Here is a 9,262-nt window from a genome sequence, read left to right as displayed (position 1 = left end):
TACTTTGCAAAATTAATTTTCAATGGCCTTAGTGAAAAAGGTGAAGCTATGTTCAGTGCTGGGCTGGGACAAGGTCCTTTAACATCCAAGGCAAAGGTGCTAAAGCACACCTTTACTACAACCGCCACAGTTGAACATCCCTCTTCAGTTAATTATATCACACCCTACCCCAACAATATTTTATAAAACATATCACCAATTCCAGATAAACTTTAGAGGAACTACTGCAAAACTGTACAAATTAGCATTGCATTGGTCATAGTGTTTAAGCTATGACAGATCGATAAGCAGCATTCTGACTTGACATGAAAATTATATATCAAAGCTGTTAATGCTATTCAATAGTTGATAGTTGAATAGTTCAATAGTTGAATGAATTCAATAGTGCTGCCAACACTAGCAGAACTTATAATAAACTGATGGTTTCTGATTGAAGCACAATTGTATTACATATATAGTAGTGGTAAAAAAAACAAACCTAGCCTTAAACATTCTAAATCTCAGAAAGTTCAAGTCAGTATTATGTTGTTACCATATAAAGTTTTTCTTGTGTAGTATCTTCATTAGATATTTTGATATATGGGAATATATATTTTAGAAAAGTTAGTGGTCTGTAGTCAGAAATTAGCAGTAAATTCAGCTTTATTGCAATCAAACATAAAAGTCTATTTCCATCAATGGGGTACGGTTTCCCTTTTTATACAAAACAGCTTCCAACAGCAACTCAGAAACACACATAAAATAGTCTACTCCAACGTAGGAGGCTAACTGACAGTAGTTTCCCTCCCTACTTCTTAATGGAGCGGCTATTCCATCTTCCAGTACAAAAGAAGATGCATAAAGAATCAGTCTTTAACATAGAGTAGACCTTATCTCACAGATATTCAGACACTCTCCAGTCTGTGTCTGCATCCATCTAGTGCAGCCTTGGTCTCTCTCCCCCTCTCTCTGAGCTCTCACTGCTACTATAACAGTTCAAGCTAATTAACAGGGAGGAGGTGTCCCTGTTGGGGAAACTGCCTATAGGTGGCCATACACCTTACAATGATTGTACAACATTTTTTTTGTCCTCTCACCCTTGTTCAGTTTTCTTCCAACTAGCCCATCAGGCACAGACCAATGTAGTTTGCAAATAACGCTCATCAACATCACCACCTGGCCAATTTTCATTGATTGAAAGGACAGATTTTCGTGTGAGCATGTGCAGTTTTCACCTTGAGATTTTTGTTGTACAACAATGCCACTAACATGTCAATTTTCGTCCAACTAGGCAAAATATTTCTAACCTGCTTGAAAGACAAAAATCTGCCAGTTGTACAGTAATTGAGGTTGTACACTTCCCATCAACTGGTAGATTTTCAGATGAAAACGCAATCAAAGACAAAAATCTCCAGATAATTGTAAGGTGTATGGACAGCTTCACCCAGTCTAAAGGTGGCCATACACGTTACAACCCTTGTTGTATTGTATTGTAAAGTACTTGTAAAGTATTTTGTAAAATACTTTAAAAAATGTACGATCTGCCCATCTTGGACAGGCAGATCGTACTTGCGATCATCGCAAGCCCTCCCCCCTGAGGGGTGGGCTTCCGATGACTGCAATGCTGAACGGGCAGTGTGCACGTGCGCACACCGGCCCGTTCGGCAGTAATGTCTCGATCATGTTAAAAACCAGCCAAAAATATCGTATGATTCTCGGCTGGTTTTCCAACATGCTCGATATACAAAAGTTGTGCGACCGTACATTAGAAACAGTCGCCCGCCTTCCATACACTGCACGATTCTCGTACGATTGTGGGATTTCCCACGATTCTCGTATGAGAATCGTGCAGTGTATGGGCACCTTTAGCCAGGGAAAGTTTCCCCTTTCAACCTCTCACTGACATACTGTAAACTGAGTCATATACCCTGTCACATATCCTCCACCCCAGCTTAACACAGGTGTGTGAAGCGGCCAATTCAGCAAACCCATGCTCCTGAGATAGAGCATCTGTATTACCATGAAGGAGGCCTGCCCTGTGGCGCACCACAAAAGTAAAGGGCCTGAACTTTGTCCAGATGGCTTTCCTAGTCCAGGCTATGAATGATCACGTCATCCAAATATGCAGCCACATATTTGGTGTGGAACCTGAGCAGTTTATTCATAAATCTTTCGAAAGTGGCTGGATTACATTGAGGCTAAAAGGCATGATCCTGTACTGAAACAGGGGTCTGCCAATAACTTTTTGTCAGATCCAAAGTAGTGAAAACTCTGTCTTTTGCTAGTCACTCTACCAGTTCATCCACCTGAGGCATGGGATAGGCATCAAAGTTAAAGTGGAAAGGTTGACACTGGCACTCCAAGGCAAAACTTTTTTGCTTTTTACTATCCAGTTTATGAGGCCTTGTTCACACCAAGCGCGTTCCAGGAGCAGAGCAGTTACAGACAAACGTCCTGGAATGCACAAAAAGCCCATTCTAAACTAAAAAACCGCCTGGAACGCATAAAAAACGCGGCAAAAAACACGGGGAAAAAACACGGCAAAACCCACTGCACTGCGTGTGCAGAAGCTCAAGCAGATCTGGTCTGCATTTGGTGTGAACCAGCCCTTAGCCTAATGTATAGCCATTTTAACCCTTATACATATGTGCTCATTGGGTGTTATAGTTGCTTTATTTTATTATGCATTTTATATGCTTTGTATTCCTGTCTTCTGCCTCACTGCCGTTATTGTCAGCCTCCGCCAGATAGAGTCCTGCCATTGCCATGACAGCCTATGACATTGCCGGTTCTACACCCACCTTGGGTATGTGAGGCCTATCTAGCAGCGTGTCTCTTCTTCTCCTGATGTTTTATGGGGCGCAGCCGAGTCCTCATCACTGTTGACATGTGGACATGTGCAGCTTCCCCCACATGATGATGCGTCATGGTGGTGTGGCTTCAGACAGGATTGACACTCCCCCAATGCTGCCTAACGGTTTCTACACCATGGACAGCAGTCATACTTAGGAGTTTTTGCTGTTTATTTTTTTCATCCTTGCTTCAATTGCACACATCCAATGTATTGAGCTTTTATATTTGCTCTTGTAACTCATTGTTTTCTATTCTGCATGGTCAACATCTGTCTGTATGTTCACTGTATTTTTGAATTATGGCAGGAACATGATGTCACGATGACTCTGGGATTGGTTCACAATCACTGCTGGTGTGTATATAGTTTGTTTCACTTGCATTTATAATTTGTTTGCCTGATGAAGGGGATCCTGTGGGGCCCCCAAAACGTTGCACAAAGTGTTTGACTATGCAACATGTGTAAGTATATATAGACATACTTTATCTGCCTTGGAGTGCCGGTGTCCATCTTTCTACTTTATGTGTTTTGATGGGAGCTAGACGTCGACATTCGTTTCAATGGAACAGTGGTTCTGAGTGCGATGGGTATATGGACTATATAGGCATCAAAGTTAGACACCTCATTTAATTTCCTGAAATCATTACTGAACCTGATAGACCCATCAGGTTTAGGCACTAGAATGATTGGGCTGGACCATTAGCTTTGAGACTCGTCTATCACTCCAAGCTCAAGCATTTTCTTCACTTCAGCCCTTACAGCTTCCCTTTTTGCCTCCGGGTATGATTTTACCCATACAGTAACCTCTGGTTCTGTAATAATATCATGGGTAATTTCTCGGATTCAGCCCGGTTGGTGGAGAAGACATCTCTATTCTTCTTCACCAAACATATAGCCTCCTCTACTTGCTCAGTTGTAAGTTCTGGAGAGACTGTCACCGAAGGTCCTGGAGACTGTGGATCAGGTTTTGTGTCACCCACTGTGGCTGTGCAGGCCTCTCTAGTCATGTATGATTTAAGAAGGTTTATGTGAAAAACAGCCTCCCTCTTCCACCGTCCCGGTTGACTAACCCTATTATTTACCGGGCTCAATTTCCCCGAAACTTCATAGGGTCCTTGCCATTGTGCTAGAAGTTTGCTCTCTGCGGTGGGTACTAAAACCATCACTCTGTCCCCCCTTTCAAACTGTCTTACTGTGGCTCTCTAGTCATAGTAAGACTTGTGCTGGCGAACAAGAGGAGCAATTTGAGCTGTATGTGCCCTCATATCTTCAACATACTGGAGGACATCAGTCCCTGGTACTCCCTGCCATTTCAAGGTTTCCATTAGGTCATTCAGTACACCCCAGAGATGCCTATCATATAAAAGCTCAAATGGGGAGGAGCCCATGGAGCTTTGGTGAATCTCCCGAACGCCAAACAACAGGTAAGGAAGCAACAAGTCTCAATCATTCCCATCCCTGCTAACAACTTTTCTAAATATCCCCTTTATGGTATGGTATGGTAAACCTTTCCACCAACCCATCTGTCTTGGGGTGGAACACTGAGGTTTTTAGGGTCTGTATGTTAAACAGCTGACACAAGTATTTCATAATACGGAAAACAAAAGTGTCCCCTAATCTGTGAGCAATGCCTTTGGTATCCCCATCCGTGTAAACATCTGAACCAACTCTTTTGCAATATTCTTTGAATTAGCCTTATGTAGTTGGATGGCCTTAGGGTATCTGGTGGCATAGTCGAGGATCATTAGGATGTATTGGTGCCCTTGGGCTGTTTTTTTTAAGGGCTCAACTAGGTTTATGCCAATCCTCTCAAAAGGGACATCAACTATGGAGAGAGGTGTGAGCGGGGCTCTCAACTTCAGCCTCGGAGATGTCAGTTGGCAATTTGGGCAAGAAGCACAATACCTTTTGAGAACCTCACAAGCACATATTCTTGAGTTTTTTCTACACCTAAGTGTCCCCCCAGGACATGAGAGTGGGAGAAACCCAGCACCTTTTGAGTATTAGAAGTAGGTACAACCAGTTGCTCAATTTCTTTCCCCTCCTCGGAGGTCACTCAAAATAGGGGTAGGCCTTGTCTGTTACACCTTCCACGCGGACCCCATTAGCCACTACAACTTTTCTCCTGGCTTCTTGCAACAGGGAATAAGTTGCCTCTGGTTCAGGTTTTTGTTGACCACCCTCTGCCTTGTCTTCAGTCTGTTGCATGGCCCCGCCTCTTCCAGACTGTTTCCCATGCTGTGTAACAAGACTTTATTAACACCCCCTTTTAAATCTCAGCCTGCTCTCCCTGTGGTCTTATTTTGTTTTACCTCTTTTTGGGTCAGAGGCATACAAGTCAGAAAAGGGAAAAATTTAATGGACACCTGTATTTCTCAGCTCCCCCTCAGGTTCACCTTGTTCTACCATTACAGGGGTTTGTAAAAGAGGACAGAAAGGACAGAAAGGACATGGGAGACGAGGCATAACCACTGCAAAGATCTTTACCAGTCTGCCCTCAACTGACACCTCTATAATGGCAGTAGGATACTGTACAGTACACCCATGAATACACAGCATCACCATTGCTCTATGCTTCTGGACCTGACCAGGTTTCACTAGTTTACTTGCTCCCAGGGCACTGCCAGAGTCCACCAGGGCCACTGTCTGTTGTTTCTCCAACATTACAGGTACTTGATAGGCATGTCCACCTTCCACCAGGCCTGCTAAACAGGTAAGTCCACAAAAGTCCATAGAATCCTCCCCTAGTCCACACTGCATTGGTTCAGGAAGGTTAGGGCACCCCACCCTGACATGCCCTTTTGCGCCACACTCAAAACATGTTATGGAGTTTCTCATAGAGCTCTTTCCTAGGGAATTGGCTTCTAGAGTCTGTTTTGACAAACGGGCTCCTGATCAGAAGTATGCTTCCTATCCACTCTTCCAGTTTCCTGATTTCGGAGTTCTTCCATTTGACCCCATAACAGATCAGTCCAAGTTATTTGCAGACAGATTTTGTTCTACTTGTGCGTTCTACTTTTTCAGGAGGTTTCCCTGTGTGACCCACTCACAGAGACCACGTGAGAGCTCTCTCACATACCGGTCAAGCACAAGGGTTTCTATAATCCGTGGAGGAATCTGAATCTCCAATCTAAGCCCCTTCTGAGCCACATGAATTAGGTCAAACATCTGAGCCCTGGGAGCTTTACCTTCTTCATACGTCCAATTATAGAAGCGCTGGGCCCTTAAAGTTGCCAGGATCTCTGCTTTTAGTTTGGAGTAATCTGCAGCCTCTTCTTCCAGGTCATAATATCGCAGCTTCTAGTACAAAAGAAGATGTATAAAGAATCACAGTCTTTAACATAGAGTTTTTAGCCAGACCTTATCCCACAGGTATTCAGATGCTCTCCAGTCTGTGTCTGCATCCATCCATCCAGTGCAGCCTTGGTCTCTCTCCCCCTCTCTCTGAGCTCTCACTGGTACTATAACAGGTGCAAGCTAATCAACAGGGAGGAGGTGTACCTGTTGGGGAAACTGATTAACCCAGTCTTAGCCAGGGAAAGTTGCCCTTTTCAACCTGTCACTAACATACACTGAGTCATATACCATGTCACAATATAAAACATTGACTGCATCTATCTGCATGTTTTGCAATCCTTAGTTTCTTAAATGTGTTACTATGAGTCTTTCTACTTTGGAGGCCTGGCTATTAGAGGCCTAGCTAGTGTTTTGTGTTTTTATCACATTTTACATGGGGGGTAAACAGCAACCTCATTTAAATCCTCCAATCAGGTTGCACCCAAGGTACATTTGGTAGCCACTACAGAAAGGAGGAGATATAATTTATTGTTTCCAAGCCATGTCCTCTCTTTTAATTTGGACAAAAAGGCATTCAGTATGAATAGTGTGAGGTTTACTAATGAATAAGTATTGTAGTAAGTGTTGTACTACTATTTCATGTGATTGTTTATAACATTTTTAAATAAAGTGAATTTTAACCTTGCTACACTTTGAGTATTTTGCTGAATTCTCTCTGAGACTGGAAAGTGATATGGAAGTGCATATACACCAAGAGAAAAGGAGACCCCCATGGAGTACTAGAGGTGGAGAGGCTTGAACAAAAGCAATTGAGCAGATAAGGTGGAGGAGAGGAGAGAACATTACCAGTGAGTGAGTTCTGGTGAGTGTGGTTGTTTTTTTAAGCACAATGGTGATTGGAGCGGAAAGCATGGAAGATTGCATACTTTCTAAAAATTTGCTACATATTTTCTTTTTCTTGTGTTTTTTTTATTTTTTTATGATCACGTGGAAAAAGGAGTGTATTATTATTTATATATTCTTTGTTTTATGAAAGGAGAAGGACCCACACAAAAGTAAGGAATGCATTACCTTACAGTGGTAAAACAGATGTAACATCATAAAAAACAGCATAAATCTACAGAAACATCGAGCCGTTGGGTTTTCATCGTTTTTTAAGGATAACAAACAAAGCAACCAAGAATAAGGAAAGTAAACAGTTAGTAGGTGTCTATACCCAACAACATGTCAAACTAATGCCACTATTGATTACATTTCCAATGGTATCCTCTCTTAGGGGCTCACAGATACTAAAGGGGTAAATAAATAAAAATATAAAAGAGCTTAAAGATGAGACTCATAGAAACCAGAAAGAAGAAGAAGATGTAAAAGCAAACCAAAAGAGAGCAAATTGAATGAGAATACAGAGGAGAAAAGAGATAAAGTATACATAAAAACATAAGCAAATAAATAAGTAAATAAATAATCAGAATGTAGAGGAGGGGAGGAGGGAAGAAGAAGGAGAGAATTAAATCAGACACAGAGGATCAGAAAAAAAGGAGTGTATTATTGATAGGATTTGACAAGTGGGATTGGCACTGTATATGATCACTGGAGGATTATGTATTATAGTGTATGAGCAAAAGAGGAGTATATATTTGTTACATGGTATACTATAATCGAGGGTTAGCCTGTTAGAGCACAGTGCATTTTTGTATTTGACTCAGTATGAACAGGCCTGAAGCTGAAAGGTAAAACACCACCATACTTGTACTGTACATTGTCTTGTAAATACTGTTTTGTGTGGTATTTGTAAATATGAACTACTTCTTTTGCCTAAGAATCCTTAGATCTAAGGGTGTTTATGTGAATATTCTTATAGTGATTTGGATATATTTACATATCCACTTTACCTTGTTTACGTAGGGATGAAGAAAATCTGCTTTACCAGTAACTGGCAGTTCAGCCAGGGTAATCTGATAGGTTGCGTTTTGGACTGGAAGGAGTAACTAAAAAGCGCTCTGCAAATTGTTGGCAATATATAAATCCTGTATAATAATAATAATAATGATGATAAAATTGTATGCAGAGATAATCCAGTCTGTGAGGAATCTCCCAGCAGGCAGGAAAAAAATGACACTACAATTCTTCCTGGAATTTGTCTATTTAAGCCAACACAGTCTCTCACTCCTATTAAAAAGACTACTAGATTACACTTTCCAAGAAACATTGTGTATTTTTGTGAGACAGTGGTTTGCAAGACTTCCTTACTTGAAGATGCTGCTGGTGAAGAAACACTTTGTGATGATACAGAAGCAGCAGAAAGAGTGTTGCTGGAATAAGAACTTTGGAGGGAAAAGCTACTTGCACTTTCATTATGGCCCTCATGATTTAATTCCATCAAGTTTTTTTATGTCTTTTGGGGCACCTCTGGCATGCAAGGATGTGTTTTACCATCCTTGTAGCATTTGGAAAAAAATATTTGTCTCACTGTATTTGCACATTGGCAGAAATTGCACTGGGGAAATGTTTCCAAATTCTAATGTACGTTCCACCATTTTTTTAAGAGGAGGAAAAGGAAAAAACATTTTACTGATTAGACTATAGGTAAAATTTATTCTGCGATGGGGGAAAACATTAACAACCATTTAGATAAAAGTTATAAAGATAATCAAATTTGACAGACAGATTTAACCTCTTTCCTGTTAATTAAGGCCTAACAGTACAGAAACAATAATCGACTGTACACCAACAATCACCAACTGTAGGAATTACAAGATGGAGCCCACAAGCAAACTAAACTGAACCCTTTTCCCTGCAGTGCCCCTAGGAATGGCAGGAATGAATATTTTTTTATGTTAGAATTGCATTCTCAGTACAGTGTACTTGAATTGTATTCCAGGATTTGCTTGTCTTCAGCTGAGAGGACTTGCAATGATTTTATATAAAGTCTTTTATTAAGGTCTTCCTCTTATATAGTTTAAATATTTTTTTCAGTTCCGGCAAAACCAAAAACATATTTTTCCCATCTTTCCCATTTTGTTCCTGTCTCTAAGTGAAACTTGTCAATAATAAATCAGGTCAACTGAAGGACTGCTGTGATCTCTCCCCCCCCCCCCCCCCCTTGACACGACTCTCCTCCCTCCCCACCCCACC

This window comes from Nanorana parkeri, unplaced genomic scaffold (genome assembly GCF_000935625.1).
Source record: "Nanorana parkeri isolate BGI_ZX_2015 unplaced genomic scaffold, ASM93562v1 scaffold603, whole genome shotgun sequence".
In the NCBI taxonomy this organism is placed as follows: Eukaryota; Metazoa; Chordata; class Amphibia; order Anura; family Dicroglossidae; genus Nanorana; species Nanorana parkeri.
The sequence above is the reverse complement of the archived record's forward strand: the minus strand, read 5'-3'. Positions refer to the sequence as shown.